The sequence below is a fragment of the Triturus cristatus genome, chromosome 7 (assembly GCF_964204655.1).
Source record: "Triturus cristatus chromosome 7, aTriCri1.1, whole genome shotgun sequence".
NCBI lineage: Eukaryota > Metazoa > Chordata > Amphibia > Caudata > Salamandridae > Triturus > Triturus cristatus.
In genome coordinates, this window is record NC_140590.1 from 529,438,745 (window position 1) to 529,465,137 (window position 26,393).

At 43.5% G+C, this 26,393-nt stretch overlaps 1 protein-coding gene across 1 annotated transcript in view; it reads left to right on the plus strand.

Annotated features, from left to right (window-relative positions):
- The window catches only part of MXRA7 (matrix remodeling associated 7), a 278,558-nt gene that overhangs the window by 222,720 nt on the left and 29,445 nt on the right, over nt 1-26,393 (plus strand). The window lies entirely within an intron of this gene.

Consider the following 26,393-nt stretch of genomic DNA (forward strand, 5'->3'; position numbering starts at 1 on the left):
TTATATGCAAATTCCCAGCACTCGTCCAAACAGTAACTTTTCAAGTGAGAAATCAAGGTGCAACAATAAGTACAACATTTCAGGAATGCAGGTAATGTTTCTTGTTCTTTATTCCTGTGTTTCTTCCAGGCTGAAAGATCTCTTAAAACAATTGCGCGGCTTGCTGTGACTTACTTTGGATGCATAGCTATTAACAGCCTTATATTCGGAGATTTGATCATGCGCTCGTAACATTTGGTCTTAACCCACATAGAGTTGGGTTCTTGGTACTTTTTGCGCACATTTTTACTGCTATTATGTTGGATCATCTCATGACATGTATGCTTAATATATTTTGAAACGACCACTTATCTAGCGCTCGTTTTCTTAGTTGTGGTACATTTTATCTCCCAGATACTTCAAATGGGATACTGCATGGCATCCTGACCTATTGGACACCGTAAGGCCGTATTTAGATGTTTTTATCCCCCGTGGGACGGAATTAGAACCACGAGTTATGTAGGTATTGGACTTCTCCCTCCACCTGTTTATCTTTAAGATTGGACATCATTGGTTGTGTTTCTGGTACTCATTACTTTTTCCTCTGGTTACTTTTGTTGCAGAGGCATTTCACTCTAGAGACAGAGGTATTTGGTCTACAATTTTGCCTAGCCCATCATTATCTGGGTACTCAGGGTACACACTTGGCTTTGATGGACATGTATGACACTTCTTATCAGCACTAATGCATGATAGGTTTTTTGTGAATGATATTTTCACTATTCTCATCGGTCTCACAAATCTCTAGTTGCCACAATCACCCCTATTTCTCAAATTGTTTTTTCTCTCTCACTTTCATTGCTTTACTATCGCAACCCATTCCTATTCCACGATCGTCACTACTCACGTCGGGTGATAAACTACTTAACCTTATTCTATATCTCTACTCAGGACTTTTTAGTCCCTGGTAATCATTGTATTATCTATTTCAAATCGTTTTTGGTTCTTCGCATGATGGCCTCTTAGATGCTTTTATTCTTCATTAATGTTCTCCGGATGTTGTAAGGGGATACATTGATTTGTTTGTACATTGCAGCCTTGAAAACGTCATGGGATACTACCTCTGTTGCGACGAAACACGTGTCGGCTGCCATTGTTTTAAGAGATCTTTCAGCCTGGAAGACACACAGGAATAAAGAACAAGAAACATTACCTGCATTCCTGAAATTTTGAACTAATTGTTGCAACCTGATTTCTCACTTGAAAAGTTACTGTTTGGATGATTGCTGGGGATTTGCATACTACAGTGATCTAATGAGCAACTAGAGTGCTTACATTCTGAATTGATGGCAAATATGTGACACATCTGAATGCCTTCTTGATGGAATCAAAGTAAAAAACTGAAAGTATTTCCTACTGAGGAGACTGTAGTAAATGAGGAAATTAGGAAACATCATAACAAATAAGTCTCCCAAGATGGCCACCAGAGACAAAAGATCCCAAATGTAGCACAAATATCACCCAGATGTAGCCCAAGTATAGCCCAATGACAGAATGTCCCAGAGTGTTCTAAAGAACAACTAGAGCGCTAACAGTCTTACTTATGACAAAGGTATGGCACACATGAAGCCATCTTGATTGGAATAAAGTGGTAACACTAAAAACATTTAATTTGCAAAGGAACAAAATCAGGGGGTTCATTTTGCCATAGAAATTATAATTAGAAAGAAAAATTAGGGCACATTTTGACTTCTCAAATCCTTTTCTATTTAATAAAAAAATGCTGACATGCAGACTGAAACATGCACTTTGAATACCAGCAGCAGACTTCCCTGGTGAGCAGTAGCTTTACTACAGTGATCTAATGAGCAACTAGAGTGCTCAAATTCAGAATTTATGGCAAATGTGTGACACATCTGAATGCCTTCGTGATGGTACCAAAGTAAACAAGCGTTGAAAATGCAATAGGTCTCACCCTCGTTTAAGTTAAAGCAATTCTGTTTGTATTTAGGTGGCTTTTTAGCTTTGCTTTTATTAGTGTTTTTCAAACTTTCCTGTACATAACATGCATATGTATGCATATATGTATATGCATGCATCCATTTATATTTTTAATTATATAGATATGCAGATTATATATATGTATGTATATATATATATATATATACACACATACATATATATAAATGGATATGCATATATATATATGTGTATATGTGTGCGTGTAGAGAGAGGTAGAGAGGTAGAGGTGTAGAGGTAGAGAGGTAGAGGTAGAGAGGTAGAGTGGTAGAGAGTAGAGGATGAGTAATAGAGAGTAGAGTAGAGAGTGAGTAGTAGAGTAGTAGAGAGAGTAGCAGAGAGGGAGTAGTAGAGTAGTAGTGAGAGTAGCAGAGAGTGAGTAGTAGAGAGTAGTAGAGTGAGTAGTAGAGAGTGAGTAGTAGAGAGTAGTAGAGAGTAGTGGAGAGTGAGTAGTAGAGAGTAGCAGAGAGTGAGTAGTAGAAAGTGAGTAGTAGAGAGTGAGTAGTAGAGTGAGAAGTAGAGAGTAGTAGAGAGAGAATAGTAGAGAGTGAGTAGTAGAGAGTGAGTAGTAGAGAGTAGTAGAGAGTAGTAGGGAGTATTAGAGTAGTAGAGAGTGAGGAGTAGAGAGTGAGTAGTAGAGAGTAGTGGAGTAGTAGAGAGTGAGTAGTAGAGAGTAGTAGGGAGTGAATAGTAGAGTGAGTAGTAGGGAGTAGTAGAGAGTGAGTAGTAGAGTGAGTAGTAGAGAGTAGTAGAGAGCGAGTAGTAGAGAGCATGTAGTAGAGAGTGTGTCGTAGAGAGTAGTAGAGTGAGTAGTAGAGAGTGAGTAGTAGAGAGTAGTAGAGAGTAGTAGAGAGTAGTAGAGAGTAGTAGAGAGTGAGTAGTAGAGAGTAGTAGAGAGTGAGTAGTAGAGGGTAGCAGAGAGTGAGTAGTAGAAAGTGAGTAGTAGAGAGTGAGTAGTAGAGTGAGTAGTAGAGAGTAGTAGAGAGAGAGTAGTAGAGAGTGTGTAGTAGAGAGTAGTAGAGGGTGAGTAGTAGAGAGTGAGTAGTAGAGAGTAGTAGAGAGTAGTAGAGAGTGAGTAGTAGAGAGTGAGTAGTAGAGAGTAGTGAAGTAGTAGAGAGTGAGTAGTAGAGAGTAGTAGGGAGTGAGTAGTAGAGTGAGTAGTAGGGAGTAGTAGAGAGTGAGTAGTAGAGTGAGTAGTAGAGAGTAGTAGAGAGTGAGTAGTAGAGTGAGTAGTAGAGAGTAGTAGAGAGCGAGTAGTAGAGAGCAAGTAGTAGAGAGTGTGTCGTAGAGAGTGAGCAGTAGAGAGTAGTAGAGAGTGAGTAGTAGAGTAGTAGAGAGTGAGTAGTAGAGTGAGTAGTAGAGAGTAGTAGAGAGTGAGTAGTAGAGAGTGAGTAGTAGAGAGAGTTTTAGGGAGTAGTAGAGTAGTAGAGAGTGAGTAGTAGAGAGTGAGTAGTAGAGAGTAGTGGAGTAGTAGAGAGTGAGTAGTAGAGAATAGTAGGGAGTAGTAGAGTGAGTAGTAGAGAGTAGTAGAGGGCGAGTAGTAGAGAGTGAGTAGTGGAGAGTGAGTAGTAGAGAGTAGTAGGAGGATTATATATATGTATGTATATATACACATACATATATTCACTGAAAAAACCATAGGTTTCACACATGTTATAGTTAGCGGAAATTTTACTGATAAAAAACCAGTGAAATTGCCCCGTTATAGTTAGTGCTGGCAACTATAACTCACGCGACCGCAATCCTCTGCTGATGCTAATACTGTATTTAGACACTTATTTGCCCATGTCTTCTTCCATACATTTTTAGCTATACATATATTACAAATATTTTTTTTTCATAAAGACACATATGTCATCAGCAGAAGATTGCGGTCGCGTGAGTTATAGTTGCCAGCACTAACTATAACGGGGCAATTTCACTGGTTTTTTATCAGTAAAATTTCCGCTAACTATAACATGTGTGAAACCTATGGTTTTTTCAGTGAATTTGCAAGGTTTTTTAAATGCTAATTCCTAACTATAACGTGTGTGAAACCTATGGTTTTTTCAGTGAATTTGTACGGTTTTTTAAATGCTAAGTTACTTTACGCCATTCGAGGCGTGCGCGCCCACTTAACGCAGTTCGTTCCGTGCACGGTTTTTATCAACTTTAATAAGCCCTGTACATTTGGTGGCCTTCGGCCACCAAAAGCACAGGGGGTGGGGTCAATGTGGATAGTGTTTTTTTTATTTCGATTTTATAATTTCATGTTGCCAAAATTTAGTTTTTTTTACCTATTAATAAGCCCTGTACATTTGGTGGCCTACGGCCACCAAAAGCACAGGGGGTGGGGTAAGTGTGGATAGTGTTTTTTTTTTTTTTTTTTTTTTACCGTACGCTTACGGTAAGCGTACGGTAAGCGTACTCGGCGAAATTGCCGAAAAAAAAATAAAACCGTTTTTGCTCTTGGGGGATGTTTGGGGACTCCCTCAACATGACTATGTGGGAGGGAGTTGTCAAAACAGCCCCGTAACATGTTTTTGGCCATCTTGTTTGATAAACAACACTCAGTGCGAGAGACAAAATGGCGGCCGCCGCTTCCTGGTTTCGGCCGATTCGAATGTTTACTAAGATCTAAGAGCCAATCAGAATCGCGCTCGCGCACGCCACCGTACGCTTACGGTAAGCGTACGGTAAGCGTACCGTAAGCGGGCTCAGATATATATATTGATTTAAAGGCTATTTTCTCAGAATCTACTGAACAGATTTACACCAAACCTACAAAAGGCACTTCCTTGACCTAGGGACTACCTCTCTGCCAAATTTCTAGTAATTCTGTTCAGCCGTTCGGGCTGTAGCTCGTTCTAAAGGTCCTATGGAAAAATGCATGGGAAAAACGCGTTTTGGGACCCCCCTTTTATCTCAGCCCCCGCTTGACGAATCCCCCCGAGACTTTCAGGGTAGGAGCGGAGCGTAGCGCCCCACCTATTTTGAGAAATTCGCGAGGATTCATCGACCGGCGCCAAAGTTATTCAAAATAGAATGTTGAGGTTTTCCTATGGAAAAGGGGTCCTAACTATAACTACCTACTGGCGACCGCCAGTAGGTAATATATATATATATATATATATATATATATATATATCCAACCAAAAAGCCCCCAAGCTTCATCTCTCCCTTCCCTAAGATTAAGGTGCAGGTGCACCGAAACGCGTCGGGGAAATGCCACTGTGGGGGTGGTTGATTGCCGTTTTCATTAATAAAGGCTCAGTGGAACCGATCCTTGGTGGAGTAGCGTCTTTAAAGCTTGGGGGCTTTTTGGTTGGATATATATATATATATATATATATACATATATACATACATACACATACACACACACATATCTCTTTATATATAGCTATATATATCTATAGATATATAGATATATCTATCTATAGATATATATAGCTATATTACCTACTGGCAGTTGCCAGTCGGTAGTTATAGTTAGGAACTATTTTCCATTGGAAATTCGCAACATTCTTTTCCCAATAACTTTGGCGCCGGTTAACGAATCTTCGTGAAATTTTCATAACTCGTGGGGCGCTCCGGTCCGCTCCTATCTTGAAAGTTCGCGTTGATTCGTCAAGCAGGGGCCGAGAAAAAAGGGGGTCCCAAAACATGTTTTCCCCATGCAATTGCCCATAGGACACTTTAGACACGGCTACAGCCCGAACTGCTGAACGGAATTACACCAAATTTGGCAAAAAGGTAGCCTTTGGTTCAGAAAGATCCCTTTTTGTTAAATGGTGGAAATCGGTTCAGTAGTTGCTGAGAAAATCAAAATTAAAAAAGTTTCGATATCTGTGGCCGCGCAGGATCCGTGCCCCCTCCTGATCACGAGCTGAATGCTAATTGGCTGTCAACACTCCAAACCAGGAAATGTTGGCAGCCATCTTGTGCCTCGGTAGAACCGAGGCACAAGAATTAAGTCAAAATCGGAAAAATGCGCGACGGATCCACGGTTCCGGCCGTGAAAAAAAAAAACGAGGCACTTTGTTACTATTTAACCCCCGGGTGGGCCAAGTCCCGGGGGCAATATTTTTATTGTAATGGGGGCCCAGAGGGGCCCCCCAGCCCCAGGTTGTGTTTTTAAAAAAAAATAATAATAACCTATGTGGGGGGGGGTTCGAGCCCCCCCACACGCCCCGGGGACTGCCACCTCCCCGGGGCTCTAAATATAATTGGGGGGTCCGTGACGGACGCCCCAGCCCCGGGGACCACCACCCCCCTGGGGCTTTCGTAATGTTGGGAGGGGGGCCGCGCGACCCCCCTCCTGGAGCCCTGTCATGGCCCTGGGGACCACCACCCCCCAGGGCCGGCTCCTGCAGTGTCCTGGGGTGCCCACCCCCGGAACACTGCAGTTTGCTATGGCAAGGCGGGAGCCTTGTGGCTCCCACCCTGCCATAGCAAACTCTGCTTTGGTATTTGGAAGAGAGAGCAGGAACCCTGCTCTCTCTTCCAAATACCAAAGCAGATTGCTTTTCCACACGGGGAGCTGCATCTTAGCAGCTCCCCATGTGGAAAAGCAATGCCGGCTCCCGCAGGACGCGGGGAAGCGGCTGGACGTGGGGGGATTGGGAACCCTCCCACGGCCCCCAACGGAGAGGGCCAGCCCCGGGGGATGGGGTCCCCTGGGCCATAAGTGGCCCGGGAGGGGAGGCAACGCGGGGCCCCCTCCCCAATTATAAATAAAAAAAAAAGGGGGGGGGTCCTCCAAAAATTAAATTTAAAAAAAATGGCCAGGCCCCGGGGATGCGGTCCCCGGGGCCAATTATGGCATCGGGAGGGGGGCCACATGGCCCCCTTCCAAAGTTATATATAAAAAAAGGGGTCAGGCCCTGGGGGATGGGGTCCCCAGGGCTAAAAAATTAGGAAAAGAAGGGGGGCCACACAGCCCCCCCTTCTTAATTTTTTTTTTTTTAAAGGCCGACATCACGCCGGAGGCCCCGCCCCCTCCCTGCAGCCCCATGACACGTTTGCAGATGGGGAACTAATTCCCCTTGAATACTGAGGGTCCCTGGGGGCCAACTAGCCCACCAGGAACCTCCAGTATGCGCCAGGGAGCTGCGTTGCAGAGAGGTGTTCTGAGGCCATGCCCCTTTTTACACCTCTCTGCAACGCAACTCTGTGGCGCTTAATGGAGGTACATGGTGGGCTAGTTGCACCCCAGGGACCCTCAGGATTCAAGGGGAGTTAATCCCCTAACTTAAAATGCGCCACGGGGCGCGTTTGCACAGTGGTGATGGGAGGGGGTGGGGCCTGAGGTGACATATTTGCAAACATGCCCTGTGGCTCATTTTAAATCGGGGAATCTTCAATCCTGAGAGTCCCTGAGGGCCAACTAGTCCACCATGTACCTCCAGTAAGCACCACGGAGCTGTGTTGCGGAGTCTTGTAAAAAGGGGCGTGGCCTCTGAACACCTCTCTGCAATGCAGCTCTCTGGCGCATACTGGAGGTTCCTGGTGGGCTAGTTGGCCCCCAGGGACCCGCAGGATTGAAGGGGAATTATTTCCCCAACTTAAAACGCACCACAGGGCCTGTTTGCACACGTCACCTCAGCCCCCCTTCTTCACCAGTGTGCAAACGCGCCCTGTGGCGCGTTTTAAGAGGTGTTTTAATCCCCTTGCCCTATTATGTACTAGGGTTTAACAGAGTAGACCATGGTAATCACAGGGGTACCCCAACGCATAGTGTTCCCGAGTTTATGTAGGTGTTTTAACTGTATTCTCAGTGTCTTTTAGCATAGCACTGGCTCTAGGACTGGATAGTCAGAGTCAGTTACCACCAGTATCCATCTGAAAAAGTTGAGGGTACAGGATGATTTTGCATCAAGGCCTCTTTCTGCTCCTCTGTTTGTTCTTTCTACATGTCTTCCTTCTTCCTGCACTTTTCTTCGTCTTTGAGGACTTCTGTTGCCTCTTTCTGCATTTCTTTTTCTTCTTTCTGTGTGTTCTCCAGTATTCAATCTTTCACATGCTTGTATCTTCCCCGTCGTCATGGTGGGAGTCTCACGGTAACAGAATGACCACAGCAGAACTAGAAAAAACTGCATAGCAAAATCCCATAGGGAATCATATTATTTGGTAACCAAACCTCATCATTATTTGGTCCAAAACTCAGCCAATCGGCTGCCAGCCCTGACATCACACTCCCCAGCAGAGCCATCCTGGCTCAGATTTCCAACCGCCTTCATGTGAGGAGGAGTCTCCCTGAGCCTTGCTCAGTTTTGTTCCTGTGTGAACTTTTGACCTCTTGTTCAACTGGAAGTCCTTTCTGTTTACTGGATTTGAGGTACTGTTCTTCATATTTTTGCTTATTATGGCTGAAAGCTCTAAAAAGAGGCTCTTCAGGCCCTGCAGATCCTGTGGAAAACCTAGACTGTTTTCTGAAGACCCCCACAAGGACTGCTTGTATTGTTTACATCCTAAACATGTGCCTAAAGACTGTAAACATTGCAGAACCTTTTCTGCGAAAACCCTGCATGACAGGGAGGCACGGCTACTGTTGTGGCTTCAAAAGAAGAAGGTCACTTCAGATTCTGACTCTGAAGAGGAATCTAGAACATCTAAAAAGAGGAAATCTGCTTCTGAGGAAAAGATAGAGCTTAAAAAGCAGAAGACAAAAGGCAAAGAGGCTTCTTCGTCTTCACTTCCTCATACTCCTCTTAAAAAATCTACAGAGTCCAGAGAAGTTTCCTCAGCTCCGTCGACGAAAATTGGGGCGTCGCCGGCTTGATTTCAATAAAACCGTCGACAGCTCCGTTGACGACGACTCCGTCGACGACTACCATATCGACGACGACAGCTGCGTCGACGATGACGACTAAGACATCGTCGTCGAAGAAAGGCCCGTCGACGATCCCGTCGACGGGGAGGCCGGTCTCGACCTCGTCGACGACTCCATCGTCAGCGACAGCGACGACGACTCCGTCGATGATGACTTCGTCGACGGCCACCTCGTCGACGATAATTCATCTTTCCACGTCAACGGCATCCTTTAAGTCTCCCAAGGCAAAGATAATTTCATTAAAATCTATTCTATCGTCGACGGGCTCGTCGACGAAGAAGAAATCTTCAGATTTTACGGCTTGGACAAAGATCTCTCCGCTTCCCCCATCTAATCTGCTGGAATTACAGTCAGAAGATGAAGAGTTGTCAGGAGTGGCATATAGTCCGTCTTAACTTCAAATTAAGAGCCAGGAGACTGACGATGAAGAATATCAGGATGTTCAGGAAGTCTTCTCTTTCCAGGATCGTCCTGCACAAGATACAAGGAGGTATGAGTCATTTCAGCAGACATATGACTACGAAGAGGAGGAAGAACCTCAGCCTAATTTTAGAGAGGACACTATCTCAATGCCAATTTCCCTAGTAACAGACTTGTGGCTTATGATAAATAAATATTATCGACGTTTTCCTGACGCAAACACTCAAGCTTCAAAAACTTCAGATAAGCCTGCTCAAGTTCAACCACCTCATTCCTCTCCCAAGAGTTCAGCTCAGAAAATTTAATCCCCCCCCCCCATTGTGACAATTAGGGATGATTTAGAGGAAAGTGACGCGGATCAACCGGAAGAAGGAGAACTTCTTCAGGATTCTCAGGTTGGGGATGAATGGCACCAATATATCCTTCCAACTACTCCGTCTCCATCTCCTTCACCGGCGAATTCTCCGCCACAAGACATTGGAGGTTTCCATGATATCATGGAGAAAGCGTCAAAAAGATTTGAGCTTCCGCTTCCAGTACAAGAAGCTGAGTGTTTCCTCTATGATTTCAAAGAAGATTCACGGAAATCCATTAGATCTATTCCGACAATCGCTCATGTGGGAGGAAGGATTAAAAATAATGAGGAACCCGGCTTCGGTAGCTGCCTCAGTCCCCCGGATAGAAAAGAAATATAGAGCCCCAGAATCTTCTCCGGCCTGTTTAATTGGACATCCGCGGCCGGAGTCTGTGGTGATGCAAGCCGCTCAAAGGCACTCCAAAAATCCGGTTTCAACATCTGCAGTTCCCCCGGATAAAGAAAGGAGGCGAATGGATGGTGCGGGGAAGCGTTGTGCTGTGATTGCAGCGTCTTCCATAAAGGCCTCGAATGCGTTAGCCCTCATCAGCAGATACAATAGGCAGATGTGGTCTGATATAGCACCTTTACTAGCTCATCTGCCAGATAAGAAAGAAGAAGCGGCTGCTACTTTACCGGATGGGGCTCGGGCGGCCTCGGAATCCATAGATATTGCGATGGATTTGTCTTCAGTGGCGTTCAGACAAATGTCAGGTGCAGTGGCCCTACGAAGGCAAGGATGGCTTAAAGCCACTTCTTTTAGACCAGAAGTGCAAGCGTAAATAGTGGACATGCCGTTTGATGGAGAGAACCTATTCGGAAAACATGTGGATGATGCCCTCCAAAGTAATAAGACTGACACGGATGCAGCGCGTGCGTTGGGATCTCTTCAGCAGGGCAGGTTCCAGTCCTTTCGGAGGAGAGGATCCAGAGGACAATTTATGCAAAGATCTTCTTTCCAGTCAAATAGATATCAGCCGTACAATCAGCTGGGATATCGCCAATATTCAAATGATCAACAATTTCGTTCATCAAACACTTACCAACAACAGTCCAGAGGGAGATCATCTGCGAGAGGAGAATCGCAACAATCCAATAGATGACAGTGACTCTGTCAAGGCACCCGCCACTTGTTCAAACAGCAGCAATCATTACCTGTACTTCTTTTATCTGGCTGGGCTGTCGATAACAACAGACAGATGGGTTTTGGATGTGATTCAACATGGCCATACCCTGGAGTTCATACAAAAGCCCCCAAATCATCCTCCTATACACAGGAGACAAGAACATCTTTCAGCCCTTAAGGAAGAAGTTTCATCTCTTCTACAAAAGGAAGCAATAGAAGAAGTTCTGCACCTTCAACGAGGGAAAGGCTTTTATTCGCATTTCTTTCTAATAAAGAAAAAAGACACATCAAAATGGAGGCAGGTAATGGACCTGAGAGGTTTGAACAAATTCATCCAAAAGAAATCATTTCGAATGTTATCCCTGCAAGAAATACTCCTTTTTATTGGCAAAGGAGATTATTTGGCATCCCTGGACCTCTTAGATGCTTATTTTCATGTCCCAATTCATATAAATCACAGAAAATTTCTGCGCTTCATGGTGGCGGGGCGCCATTATCAATTCAAAGTATTGCCTTTCGGTCTAAAGTCGGCGCCAAGAATCTTTACGAAGTGTATGGCGCCAGTAGCAGCACATCTAAGACTTCAAGGTCACCAAATTTTCCCTTATCTGGACGATTGGCTCATAAAAGGTGGTTCGTTCATAGACACCCAACATTCTCTACAAGTGTGCATGAACCTTTTCAATCGTCTAGGTCTGAGAGTCAACCTAGAAAAATCACATCTCATGCCATCACAGTCCCTTCAATTTCTGGGAGCTCTAATCCGCACAAAGAAGGCAAAGGCTTATCCTTCAGAGGAACGTATTCAAAAAATCATAAAGCTGACGTCGCATTTGCAGATAAAAAAGTCCGTTTCAGTAAGAAACTACAAATCATTGTTGGGGATGATGTCCTCTTGTATCCCCCTGCTTCCCAATTGCAGACTTCATATGAGGCCTCTTCAAGAACTGCTAGACAAGCAATGGATTCAGTCTCAGGGATCCTTCGAAGATCGAATAGTTATCACTCCTCAGATTCTACAGGCCCTGTCATGGTGGAAGATCAGAGATCATTTATCGGAAGGACTGACTTTCGAACCACAGAACTACAGTTTTGTGATGATGACGGACGCTTCACTACAAGGTTGGGGAACACATCTGCAGGAGCTCGAAATTCAGGGTCACTGGTCAAAGAGCGAAGCGCAGCTCCACATCAACTTACTGGAACTAAAGGCTATTTTCTTGGGTCTAAAAGCGTTTCTTCCCAGGATTCACGATTCGACAGTACTTGTCAAGACAGACAGCTCAACATCCATGTTTTACCTTCTAAAATAAGGGGGTACAAAATCAAAAATACAGTCGAAGTAAGCACAAGAAATTTGGAAGTGGCTTCTGAATCACAACATTTCACTTCAAGTCCAACACGTTCCAGGGGTGGACAACACAAGAGCAGATATTCTGAGCAGATCGTCCAAGAGTTCTCACGAGTGGGAACTGGACCAAAGGCAACTTCTCAAAGTATTCAAGCTATGGGGCACTCCAAAGCTAGATCTGTTCGCCGATCGCCACAATTCAAAATGCAAATACTTTGCAAGCAGGTTTGCACAAAAAGGGTCGTGGGGCAATGCGCTGCAGATGTGTTGGACGGGGATGTTTGCGTATGCATTTCCCCCATTTCCTCCAATATCAAAGGTCTTGAGAAAGATGAAATCAGAGCCGTGCCATCTGATTCTAGTTGCCCCAGCATGGCAGAGACAAGCGTGGTTCTCAGAACTTCTCAAATTCTCAGTGACACCCAGGATACAGTTTCCATTAGTGCAGGATCTAATCACTATGAACAGCGGCCAGATACTGCATCCAAATTTGAAATCACTGAACTTGTCAGCATGGAACCTCACGAACATGAGTTCCAACTTTTGAATATCCCTCAAGAATGCCGGGATATTCTGTCACGATCTCGAGCAATCTCTACAAATAAAACATATTCGGCTAAATGGAAGAGATTTTGTCATTGGTGTGCATCTAAAGGTCTACATCCTTTTCAAGTCTCTTCGGATCAAATTCTTCCATATCTTTTAATGTTGGCCAAATCTGGGCTTTCTCATATGTCTATAAAGGTACATTTGGCCGCTATTTCAAGGTACACAAGAGTTCCTGACCGCCCATCTCTTTGGTCTCAAAGAGTTATTAAATAATTTCTCAAAGGGCTTTTCAGGATGTTCCCACCAGTTCAAAGACCAGTGGTTACTTGGCAGCTTAATACGGTTCTTGCACAGCTCATGAAACCGCCATTTGAGCCAATACATAAGGCGGATTTACAGTTTATCTCATGGAAAACAGCATTACTATTAGCGCTCACGTCAGCAAGAAGGGTCAGCGAGATCCAAGCCTTCTCAATTGCAGAACTATTTCTACAATTCAGACAAGACAGAGTTATTCTGAGAATGAACCCAAAGTTTATTCCTAAGGTCCCCTCCAATTTTCATCTGAATGAACCGGTGGTTTTACCTACATTTTTTAAAGATCCTTCATCATCTGCAGAAAGAGCTCTACACTCTTTGGACATTAAACGATGTCTGAAATTTTACATCGATAAGACGAAATCGTTCAGAAAAACAAATCAACTCTTTGTAGCCTTTTCTGGCCCCAGGAAACGTTTAGCACTCTCCAGATCCAGTATTTCAAGGTGGATAACTTCGGCGATCTCCTTGTGTCATGTCAAAGCTGGAAAACCTTTAAAAGCCAAGGTACGTGCGCACTCCACAAGAAAGATGGCAACTTCTACAGCTCTATTCGCAGGGGTGTCGTTGCCGGATATTTGCAGAGCTGCGACATGGAAAAATACGCACACCTTCACTAGACACTATTGTCTAGACACAGCATGGAAAAAGGAAGCAGCAGTGGGACAGGCGGTTCTACGGCATCTATTTCATTAAGGTATTTATTAAAATATAAATGAATGTGTATATATAGATATATATATATATATATATATTTAGATAAATGTTTTGGTTTGCATATTACAAATGTTTATATGTCTTCTCAACTAATGATTTTCTGATATATTTTGAAAACTGTAATGTATGTTAACATTCTACACAAAGAAGCAGAGCCCTCTGTCTATTTGGGGTTCTATCCTGGAAATGCAGTTTGGGATAAGTACTGCTTGCTATTCTGATACAAGTATGTGAATCTATGGAAGATTGAATACTGGAGAAAAAACTAGTTACTTACCTGTACACTATGGTTCTCCAGTATTATCTTTCATAGATTCACATGCGGCCCGCCCACCTCCCCATTTCTCAGGCAGAACCTCATTATTTCTAGATATATCCTGGTCTCTCACTCTGGGCTGGAAATCTGAGGCAGGATGGCTCTACTGGGGAGTGTGATGTCAGGGCTGGCAGCTGATTGGCTGAGTTTTGGACCAAATAATGATGAGGTTTGGTTACCAAATAATATGATTCCCTATGGGATTTTGCTATGCAGTTTTTTCTAGTACTGCTGTGGTCATTCTGTTACCGTGAGACTCCCACCATGACGACGGGGAAGATACAAGCATGTGAATCTATGAAAGATAATACTGGAGAACAATAGTGTACAGGTAAGTAACTAGTTTTTTTTCTTCTTTCTTCACATGTCCTACCTCTGTAGGCATAGTTAGAAACTAGCATTTATAAAAACCTTAGAAATTAACTGAAAAACCATAGGTTTCAGGCATGTTATTGTAACAAATTAGCATTTAAAAAACCTTTGAAATTCACTGAAAAAACCATAGGTTTCAGGCACGTTATAGTTCGGAATTAGCATTTAAAAAACCTTAGAAATTCACTGAAAAAACCATAGGTTTCAGGGGCGTTATGGTTAGTTGGACATTTCACTCCTACAAAACCTTTGAAATTCCCCTGTTATAGTTAGTTCAGCTAACTATAACTCACGCGCCTGCAATGCACTGCTGATGACATTACATATTACATCACTCATGACATGGTAAGTGACATCACTCTTGACATCACTGATGACATCTCAAATGACATCACTGATGACATCACTCATGACATCATCCCTGTGACAGAGTGGCAGACCTCCTCAACCTAATATAACCTTTGATATACACACTCTAATAGAAACTAACATTTTCAAAACAATGGACATACCAATACCACTTACAACATACCTATTTAGTAATTCCAAGATCTACAAACACATCCACTCATTCATCAACAGTCCTATACAGTCACTCATACATGTACTCACTCATCATATGTACTCATACACCTATACATCCTGTTACACAATGACACTCATCCATAGAGTTACTCACATACATAGTCACACATGCAAACAAAGTATCAAACATCCAATTGCATATCCAGTTATACACACACCACCGCACTTACTGCTACAGAAACTTACACATACTTACTCTCTTAAGCAATCACTTATAGAAACACATACTAATATATACAGGAAGTCTTCCAATCTCTCACTCTCACATATACTCACTTATATACATCACTACTCACATATACTAGTTTAAAACATATGTAGTTACTCATAAAGAAACTATTGAGACAGTCATTCAATCACTTACACACCCATACATACACTCATCCACCCATACAGTCCTGTACATATGCTGTCTTCAACACATACAAGCAGTGAGTCACTCATTCATGCATCTATGCACTACGTAATACCCCCCACTGAACCATACAGACACTCAGACACTCATACTGATACTCAAAAAAACAAATAATAACCTATATAGACACTCATGTAGCTACTCACCAATCCATGCAGCCACTTATACACAAAGTGAGAGACTGATACAGATATTTATATATTTAAACATTACTCACTAACCCATATATTCACTAAGATACACTTAATCAGTCAGTTAAACAATCAATTTTTCAAAATAAAAATCATCCATTTAGACACTTATATACCCATTTATTCTTCCATCGACCTTGAGATATACATATATAAAACATATTTAATTTTCAGAAAAACACACATTCACTGGATGATATCATCAGTAATGTCATCAGTGATGTCATTTGAGATGTCATCAGTGATGTCATGAGTGATGTCACTGACCATGTCATGAGTGATGTAATATGTGATGTCATCAGCAGTGCATTGCGGGCGCGCGAGTTATAGTTAGCTGAACTAACTATAACGGGGGAATTTCAAAGGTTTTGTATGAGTGAAATGTCCAACTAACTATAACGCCTCTGAAACCTATGGTTTTTTCAGTGAATATAATATATACACACACACTCTCTTTATGACTGGCCTTTGCAAGTGGCGCCTCCAGTTTGTTCTGTAGCCCAGAGTATGCCTTGTAAAAAGTACATATAGAGACGCCACTGAAGAACCGGTTAAAAAACACCAGGTCTTTGTGTCACTATTTAGAATATTTTTCCCACTCCGAGAATCAGTCACATGCAGCACCGCTGCAATGTTTGCTCAGAAGCAACAAAGGGGAAAGAAAACCGTAAGATTTTGCCACTGCATCTTAATCACAGACAGAGATGATGGAATGAGTTAAAAAAGAAAACCATGATTTTGCAAATGCGTTAAACCAAAGAATCAGATGGTGGGATCCTGGATTTTCTGCTGTGTTAGGAAAAGTAGAGTATTTAATGAATATGAGAAGCTTATTTTTGAGGAAAATTTTATCCAAGTTAGTGAAAAAAATCGAGCTGATTAGGTTGATAAATACGAAATCTAGTATTTTGGGACCAAATTAGTCCATAGAAATGACAGCATGTGAAGATGAAAGGAAGTGTAATGTACAATGAAAGGGAGATACAAAGATAATAGAAATTATAAAATAGCATACCCACATCTGAAATTCCTGCAAAACGTATGACCTTTTAACCAATTAATTTAGTGTGGTTGCGCCCTGTATGTGCTATTTACCCCGTTTATAGGTCTTACCGAAGATAGTACATGCAATATCTGTTGTCAGACGTGTTAGCTTACAGTGAGCTTAGAGCCCACCCATTGCTTACTTGCCATTGGTTGGCCTATTCTAAGTTTCATTTGCATGCTTTTTATTTGTCAGCTTCCTTAGACTATCCTTCCTCTTTTTGTGTTTGTCTCTTTCTTGAAGTGTAGACGCAAAACTTGTGTACTTCAACCGCACATTTTCCAGGCACAAATTCTTTCTTTTTGTTCAAACACTCTGTGAGAGTGGGTGCATTTTCCAGCTATCTCCCTCATCTACATTCTCCTCCCATGTTCCTCTTTCTCCAGGAGTGAATCGTGTAGGTAAGAGCGGTGGGGGGCGGGAGTCAAGAGACGACGACGATGTGAAATTACATTTAAGTAGTTTTCTTTTTTTTTACATTAAATTTTACGTCGTCGTCTGTCAACTCTACCTCCACCCCCCCCCCCCCCCACCACTCTTACCTTCACGGGCCGCTCCTGTCTTTCTCACCCTCCTTCAGTTGCCATTCTTGCTTTCTTCCTGCCCACCTTCTTTTGGCATTCGTGTTTCCTCACCACTTCCTTGTCTATTTACTCCCTCAGCACTGCTTGTCCGCCCCCTGTTGTGTGTTTGCTTCCCCATCCCCTCCCACCCACACTCCATTGTCGGTGTGATTCCCCAATCTCCATCTGCTCACCCCCCATTGTCTGTGTACTGCCCTAGCCCTACCTACTCGACCTCCATTGTCAGCATACTTCACCATCACCTCCCTCCCACCATCTGTTGTCCGAGTATTTGCCCATCCCCTCCTACCCGCCCTTGATTGTCCATGTACTTCCTCCCGCCTTTCCTCTATTAGTATTCTTTTTAATAAATACATTTTTTTAATTTTTCATATTCACAGAACAATCATAGACATTTCGTATGCAGCTACGTGATGTATATTCAAGATAATTTCAACACAGGTTGTACATCACAATACATTACATTAGGCTTCCCAGCCCTCCCAGAAGGTAATATACTTATTTGAGGTCTGTATTTACAGCTGTCCCGTGCCTCAGCACTGTACCCGACCCCGCCAGAGCATGGGGGCAGTGGGCGAGATTGGCCAGCAGATGTTTGAGTCGAGGAGACTCCAGGCACCCCGCCTAGCCAGCTCCACACCTCCCCTCACACAGTCCAACAGATGGGTGCCCTGATCTAAATTTCAGGGATGGCTTCATCTTCTGCACCACGCATACACGGACCTTCTGCCAGGCCAACAATCCACATTCTTGCAGCAGGCTAGGGGCAGGGCAAAGCGAGACACTAAGGCCCTAGCGGTGACTCCTCCAGAGGTCCGTTTCACTACTGTGACTCCCCATGTCTCCAGCACCCTCCAAAGCCAACAAGGCGTATCTCCAGCACTAGGCCCCTGATAATCACCATTTGACCTGGCGCCACTCAGCACACCAAAGGGGACATGTGCCCGGAATGCAGGAGGCCTCGCTGACTCAAGGTCCTTTCTCTAGTAGCACGGCCACTCCAGTGCTCTCCCTGTCTGTGAGAGTCTCTCATCCCCATCAGTAGGGTCACAGTCTGCTGCTAGCCGGTCTGCCTCCCATGCCTGGGGTTCAAAGGCTGACCCCGCATTCATCCACTGATCCAGCTTAGGCCCTGGTGCCTCACAGAACCAGCTGCAGCCCCACGAACAATGAGGCAGAGTCTCAGGGAGACCCAGAAGCACCTTCAGCTCCAAGGGCGCATGCTGCCACTTCCACTTGTCAACATGGCAGGATTATGATGGATGGAAGGGGGTTTGGGCCAGAGCTCCTTTATAGCACGTCCATCATCTTGACAGCCTAGCCATGGCCCCAGTGATGTGCTGTTCTTCAAAGACGTGTGTCTTCAACTGTTTCCTAAATTGGAGCAGAGTTGGGGCGGGCTTGATGGATTCAGAGATGTTGTTCCAGATTCTAGGTGCATAAATGAAAAAGGCCTGCTGCCTGTTTTTTCTTTTACATATTTGGTAGTCTGCTGTCTGTTGGTGTCCTGGCTGCGGGTATGCTGAGCAATGGCGGCTGGCAGGCAACACGGGTGGCGGGGCAGGGTGAGTGGGGGGCTGGGGTTTTGGCAAAAAAAAGAAGAACTACCTTTTGCTGGCCGCTTTCTCTCCTCAGCTTCGGTCCCTCTTGAGGCCTCCGTCTCTCCTCACCTTCCGTTGCAAACAGGAACTACCCAGACTCCCTCCCCTAAGCCAATCACAACACTGCAAGGCAGCGTTGTGATTGGTTGGAGTGCCGTAGTTCGGCCCTCTGATGGTGACTGGGAGCCTTTGCATGTTCCTCACCAGGCTGTGCAATGCAGCCTGGTGAGACCATGCAATATGCGCATGACTGTTTGGCCGGTCCAAGATGGTCGGCCAAGAAGTCATGCTCACTTGGGAGTGTGCAAACCACCCCTCACCCATGTCACCAGCCCCACCCCGCCCTAACCAAACCCTGTAGTGAAAAATAACAAGGTTATTATCACTTTATTTTTCCTTTCTCTGAATTGGTGATCTTGTTTCCAAGATAAACAGGGATGCTGGTCATGATGACTTCATTAATGATGCTGCTGATTTTGAAACCGGTGTGGGACGGCAAGGGGAGCTAATGGAACTCCATCACAATGTCATTGCAATCAGATTTAAGTAAATGAAAGCATGTATGCTAAAACTGATAATAACAACATGTGAAATACCCATGCTTTTGCAACCAGAGATTAATAGAATGTTATTCGTGAAGCTTTCCTTAGACAGAAGAGTACAGCAATAGAATAGCAGAAGTAGAAACTCGTTGTTCATTGGCTCCTCTTTATCCAAAATATGTTAGCGGTAGCCAAGAGGGATTAGCAGGTACACAAACTTTGTCATAATTAACGTCATGTGTACAGTATCCTTTCCAGACACATTCTCAATATATGTTGGCATTAGCAAATGCAGAAGAGGTGTACACATTATAAAGGCAAAAAATTAAAAAAGCATCCATCTTAAAGACCACAAAAGGCAATAGAATGTCTAGTAGAAGTGAATCATATCTCTTGAAGAATTATTTATGAAACTATACCGCTGTTCAAACTGAACAACATACACAGACACCAAATCAAAAACGTTATAATTAACTTCAGACATTGCAAAGGGGCAGCAGTGTTGTACGTCTGTACATTATATAGTATGGAGACCTTTTAGGTGAAAACCTCTAACAGCAGCTGTGTGTGAGCCTGATGCCACACATGCTTTGAAGGTATTCACACCAGGATGATCTCCCTCACAATTTACAGTGGAAGACTGACATTTCTGTGTTTCATGGCCAGCATGCTGCTAGCAGTAGTTACAGCACCAGAAGAGCAGAAGTGTACCTTCACTCCCAGGCATGGTTGTGCTGAGATTCAGGATTATATGGATGCCTACCACTGTAGGTTAATTAACAAAACCTTCAATGTGTATATGACACCTATCTGGAATAAAGGATATATGTCTATTCTCAAAAGGAGCGCTGGTTTATGATAGCCAGATAAAACAAAGGGAATGGGCATTACACTATAATAATGATTATGTTTTCTATATCCACAACACTAGCCCATCTACCAATTTGCGTAGGGGCATTATTGACTTAAAGTCAATATTCAGAATGCAAGCTAAAATAGATTAATGCAGCAATATATTTTGTAATTGTATTGTTTATAAAGTCATATGCAACCCACCCATCCTCCTCCATGTGAGGTTCAATTGGGCACAGAAAGATACATATTGCACAGACAAATACAAGACTCAGAATCAGAAGGCATAAAGCAATAACCTAAATAATGACGCAATGAGGGACTTTTTATGCTGTCTGTGTCATAAGGGGTCTGGTTTCTGACAAGTTTATGGTAGTCACTAAATCCTTAACTCTAGGAGAAGACCAAACTGTACATTCCAAGACCAAATATTAGTTGGCAAACTTTACCCAGCATTTAAATCCATTATATACAATCTTTAAAACTATAAATAAAGGTGAGTAACATTTTTTATCTAAAAGGGGTGAACTTCATCACACAAATGGCGAAAGGATGAAAGGCAGACAAGTGAAATTATGGAGATCTGACACGTAAAAACGAACTACATTTTGTGTTGGCCTTGAAAGCATATTTCCCAAATGTAGTGGCTATCATCACTGCAGCATAGATAAACAAGCATTAAAAATGCAATAGGTCTCGCCTTTCATTAAGTTAAAGCCATTTGCTTTGCTATACAATACCATTAGCAAAGCAAATAGCTTTAACTTAATCAAAGGCGAAACCTATTGCATTTTCCATGCTTTTTGTTTTTTAGCTCTGCAGCAGTACCATTCTTCACTGCATTTGATGTAACTTCGAAGAGACTTGTTTTAGTACTTTCACAGCCTCATCATTTCAGACCTGAAGCATTTTCAATAACTATATACAACAAAGTAATAGTTGTTGCTTATTTATCTTATAGAACTAACAACCACTGACAAAGCCAATAGTCCTGGATAATTGTATGTATAATGTTACTTGTATTATATATCTGAATGAAATGACAGAAACAGCAAAACACCAGTCGGTGGCATACTCTGCTAAGCACAAATGTTTAGCTTAGGCGTTTAAGCTACTCCCTTAATTACATCGTCCACACCCCTTTGAGAGACCCCACAGTTTTCTCATCCCACTTAAAGCCCTGTGTAAAGGTTTTGACTTACCACAGTCTTCTGTGCTATGGCGAGAATTTTAGGATTCTAAGCGCAGGAGGAGGATGTTGCATGTTCACACAGGAACAGCACCAAGACGTCCTTGCTGTCTTAACTGCTTTCGGATTTCAGTCCTAATTGCCTACTTAGGTGCCAGGGGAGCAGGCGGCACGGACCAATTGTGGTAAATTATTTCATCATTTTTTTTACTTATTACTTGCAAGGACTTATGCACGAGGGTGCGCTTGAGGTCTCAACGAGCTCCTTCTCGCGAGACAGCTCATAAGCTCCTTTATTGACTGGACAGCTACGTCACAGTATAGGAGCGTGAGCGAGACCGTCATCCTGCAAAAGCCGTTTTGCGGAGGAGTTGCCACAAGCGTTTATTTAGTATGAAGTTAAATTGTCGCATGCTCTGACTATTGCGGTAATGCGCCCACAGTATGGTAAGCTAGAAATACAGTGCTTGTGTTCATAGCGTTGGATCCCATAGTGCACCCCTGCTTTAGAGGTGACATGCACACCTCTAGTTCAGCTGTAACTTTCGTGTGCATCAGACTCCTGCCTTTGTCAGGACGCGCTATCTGCACCACAGTGATGTGCACAAGTCAGTCAATTTAAGTGAAATGTTTTAGTGTTGCACTGGTAAGTCAAGAAATTTGCTATAAATGTTTGCATTGTAGCGGTATGCACGGTGACTATATGTGTTGCAATGGCAATTACAATGTGCCCCTATGAATGTGCATTGTAACGACATGCGTGATAATGGGGTTTGTGATAGTGGGTCATGAGTGGTAGTGTCCGGGATGTAAAGGCATGCGTGGTAAATGAATGAGTTGTTCCATCATACAACCCTCCCCTGCACTCAATGTTGTTGTCCTCATTCCCCCCACCCACACAATCCATTGCTTCAACCTGCAATCCTCCATGCTGCATACCCTAACCTGCTTTAAAAAAAATGATTTTTTTTTATTTTTATTTTTTTTATTAACTTACCATTCCAACTCATTTAACTAAACAAAAAAAATAAAGTGTCTGCGTCACTTTGCAGACGAGCACATGTTTCGTGTGCACACCTACAAAAAGACAAAGACACTGCAACATTGCACCTTGTATTTTTCTGGGGTGGGAGTTTCACTTTAGCCATGCTGCACACCCTCCCTTTAAACATTGGCAAAGCCAGCAGGTTGGTTCAAAGGCGAGACCTATTGCCCATCCTGGTTTTCTTATTTTGCGTCTCACCGTCGGCTAGAAGCTAAGACGTCAACCTGCTCCCACTCTCTTCGGTGACTCCGGGGACTGTGGGGTAACACCAGTGTCATCTGTCACGTCACACAGTTCAGCAGACCGAACAGGTCAGGCACGTATTTTCGAATCACGTCACATTGCGTGCCCCGCCCCTGCCTGCATCTTATAGGCCTCAATGACTAGACTCTCCATTGAACACATAAAAAGGCTCGCCGCAGTGGTTGCTGGGTAGAGGCGTCAGGTGTCGTCTGCTCCAACAGCGGCGGCCTTGGCTCGTTCCCGGGTTGTTTATAGTAGAAGAGCACGAAAAACACAGAAGATGTATGGAGGGCGGCGGGGGTCGGGTTGCGCAACACAGATTTCATCGAACCGTGGTAGGATTGCAAGATCGGGGAATGAGCGTGTGTCAGCTAGTTCCAGGCATACCTTGCAAGTGCAACATGATTGCACTGCAGAACAGAAATGCATCTTCATACTTGCGTTATGTAATGCATTTCCGCTGTTCCGATGGCACGTGATGTCTGCGGACATGTTGATTAGGGTGCTAGTTTAGGACCACGAAGGCTGTGTAGACGCCAACAGCCACCAAGAACAGATGATTTGGAGAAACGTTGGTGGGAACAGCATGCTTGCAATCTTGGGTTTTCATTGAGCAGTTGGAGGCTTGGTAGATTTCAATTGTACAGTATGACACTATAGTCTGAGCAAGCTTTTTGTCAAAACTCACAGCCCCGTTGTCTAAAGCCGGTTCTAAGTAGGAGTGTCACTTGTGACAAGGGGTCGCTTAGTAGATATGACCCAATCATAGCTGCAAAGTGTTCTCATGTCACGTGTGACACTTCCAAACACCTATTGTTTTTAGCCGACAACTTGTAGCAATTTTTTTCGGACTACCGTTAATTCAGGGGTTTCTTTGTTACAATTTTAGGAAACGAAACTACAAGTCCCACAATGCACCTGTTTGTTTGCTAAAAGAGTTAGACCTGATTGAACACATCACATGACATGGGTTCACTTGGGAACTACTATGATTGGAATAATGAACTTGATAAATTAGATTCGTGCAGGTTACGCACAGTACTGTATAGAATGGTTTCCTATCCACATGGAGCTCACTGGTAATCTTAAGACAGAAAATTTGGATCAACAGCAGGAGGCACGGGCAGGACGACAATAAGGTATAAGTAGAACAAGGGAGGTCGGCCGTGCTGGTGCGAAGTGCAAGCGCACGCATGGCAGCGTGCTTTCACTTTAAACTGCGTTTAAAGTTAAAGCACGCCGTGTTTAAAGTGAAAGCACGTGTGTTCAACAAGATGGCGGCGGGCTGTCCACTGTCCTTACATGCACGCGCATGCTGTTAGGTTTGGAAAAATGGCGAGAGCAGCCATCTTTGTCCATCCCTGCACGTGCATGTAAGACTTTCGGAGAATCGATTCCAAAAGGTACTCGCAATAGCGAGAGCAGCTCATGCGCTGCTTTCGCTAGGCGAGACCTAAAAAGAAGATGCAGTCGATGCCCAGTTATCAACTAATGAGGAGGATGAGATGGCCAAGCAAGACCTACCACGATGTTACAGTTCTCAATACCAATGCCAGGAAACACTCCGGTGTAGCAATGCAAGATCTGTGGTATACAGATTATTGTCGTCACACCCCATTGCACTCTGGAGGACTTAGTATGTCTTTCCAATCAATATCGATAGGTTGTATTTCATTTGACAGAAAAATTAAAATACGGAATATCAGTTTTGAGAAAACATTTCACCTAGTGATGAATACAGGCCCCAGCTAGGCCCGCAGGACACAAGGGTTCGCTCTCCTGTAATGGAATCTATAAGGAAGTTGGCACGGAAACTGCAAAGTACAAAGACAGAGTTTATTAACCCTTAAGGGTGGTCCTACAATCCATACAATACCCTTCAGTATTGCATAGAGTAGCACAAAGAACTTGCGTACACGGTCCCCTTTTATACACAACAGAGGGGTTCATAAGTGGGAGGATACAACATGAGGCGAAGAATGTTACCTTTTATGGACATTTTCGATACAAGATCAATATGTGGGCGGAGCTGACACACTCCTTGAGCCCACGAAAACATGGTCAAGCAAGGACTAACTGATAACAGATGTGGTCAAGTCTGGGCATGCGCCAGGCGGACAATGGAACTATTTATAGACTGTTACTAGGCAGATTACAAGAGCAACTAACATGAAAATAGGACTCTCCTCGTGTTGAGCACGTGGAGACATGACAATACAAAATGGAGTCCAAACTTCAGTCAACATAACGAAAGAGACATGTGTAAGGCAGGAGAATTCATGTCTTTAGTAAATGCTTAATCACATCGTAGTTTCAATTTACAACAGACGACCCTTTCAGCATTTACTGAAGACATCCGGTTTGTTAGGATAATCATCGTATATGTCAATTATCATCATCTCTTCTACTTCCTTAGCTAAACGTTTCTGATAAGTGACATTGGCAATAGCTTTCTTATCGGGGATACAGATTGATAGACATAAGGAACAGAGCAAGGGACCACATTGGACACAGATGCAGCAAGAAAACAGAACTGCTATAATTATACAGAGACCAGTTAAAACCTTCCAACCCCAAGCAGTGATCAATGCCCAAAACCATCCAGAAAAGGACCAAGTGCCATTTTCTGTATGGATTTCAGCTGCAATTTTATGCAACCTGTTGATTGCATTATAGACTGACGGTGTGTGGTCAGGAATAAACACACAGCAACTACTTCCGATAATTTTACAAGCTCCACCTCGATCAGCTAACATAACATCTAACACCATACGATTCTGCAATGCAACAATTCTGGTAATCTGCAATTCTTCCGTAAGATTCCCAAGAGCAGCAGCGGTTTGGTTTGTCACAGCCTCTACCACTCTTGTTTATCTTCGAACTTTCCTACTATTTAGGGCAGCTCCAACGAAGAAAAACAATCCTAAATTAAAATCAATATACTGCTGCAGACTAGTGTCAGTCTGGTCCACATCATCAATTGATAGAGTACGTTTATACCTATTTACAGTCACATTATTTAACAACTTCAAATCCTTATGATAGGATGCAGGTGCCAAAAATACAGGAGGCAACAGAAATGCTACATAACATACTCCGGACCAACCGGCTGGCAAACGGTAATAACCTTTATTTCCGCATACGAAGTATGTATTATGGGATGCTAAGAAGGTACTGTTATTCAACCCGTCGATGTTTAATATGGTAATACAATCGCTAACACCAACAGGAATATAACCCACACTTTGGACACACAGGTCCGCTTGAGCTTGTGCCACTTGAATCACAAATTTGTCTTTTCCCACAGTGTCTCTGGTGTTCGTGAAAACATAAGGAATCGATTCATTGTCCGGTCGATACTCTTCCCATTCCCAAATTGTCCCATTCGCTTGCGGATATCCATCTTTATCCTGATGACATTCTTTATTGAGTCTGAAGAGTAATCGTCCCACTGTGGGTTTCCGAGTGGCAAAAAGCAAAGTGTACCACGCTCTACAAGAGCCATTATGAGAGAAAGGAAGAGGTATGAATGGCGTCCCTCCTTTCTTCTGGTGAGCTGGCATCATACCACATATCCAACAGTTCGTAGCATTCGTGGCAACGTGGGTATGATGCAACATCTGGATGAAAGTGTTATTCAAATAAGACTGACGATGCTTCAATTCTTGATACGGAAGGGTATAGAAGTAGTGCTCCTCAGGCACTGGAGTGGTCAACACAAGTAACTCTCGAGCAGGAGTCACATCCTCCACAAACCATGTGGTT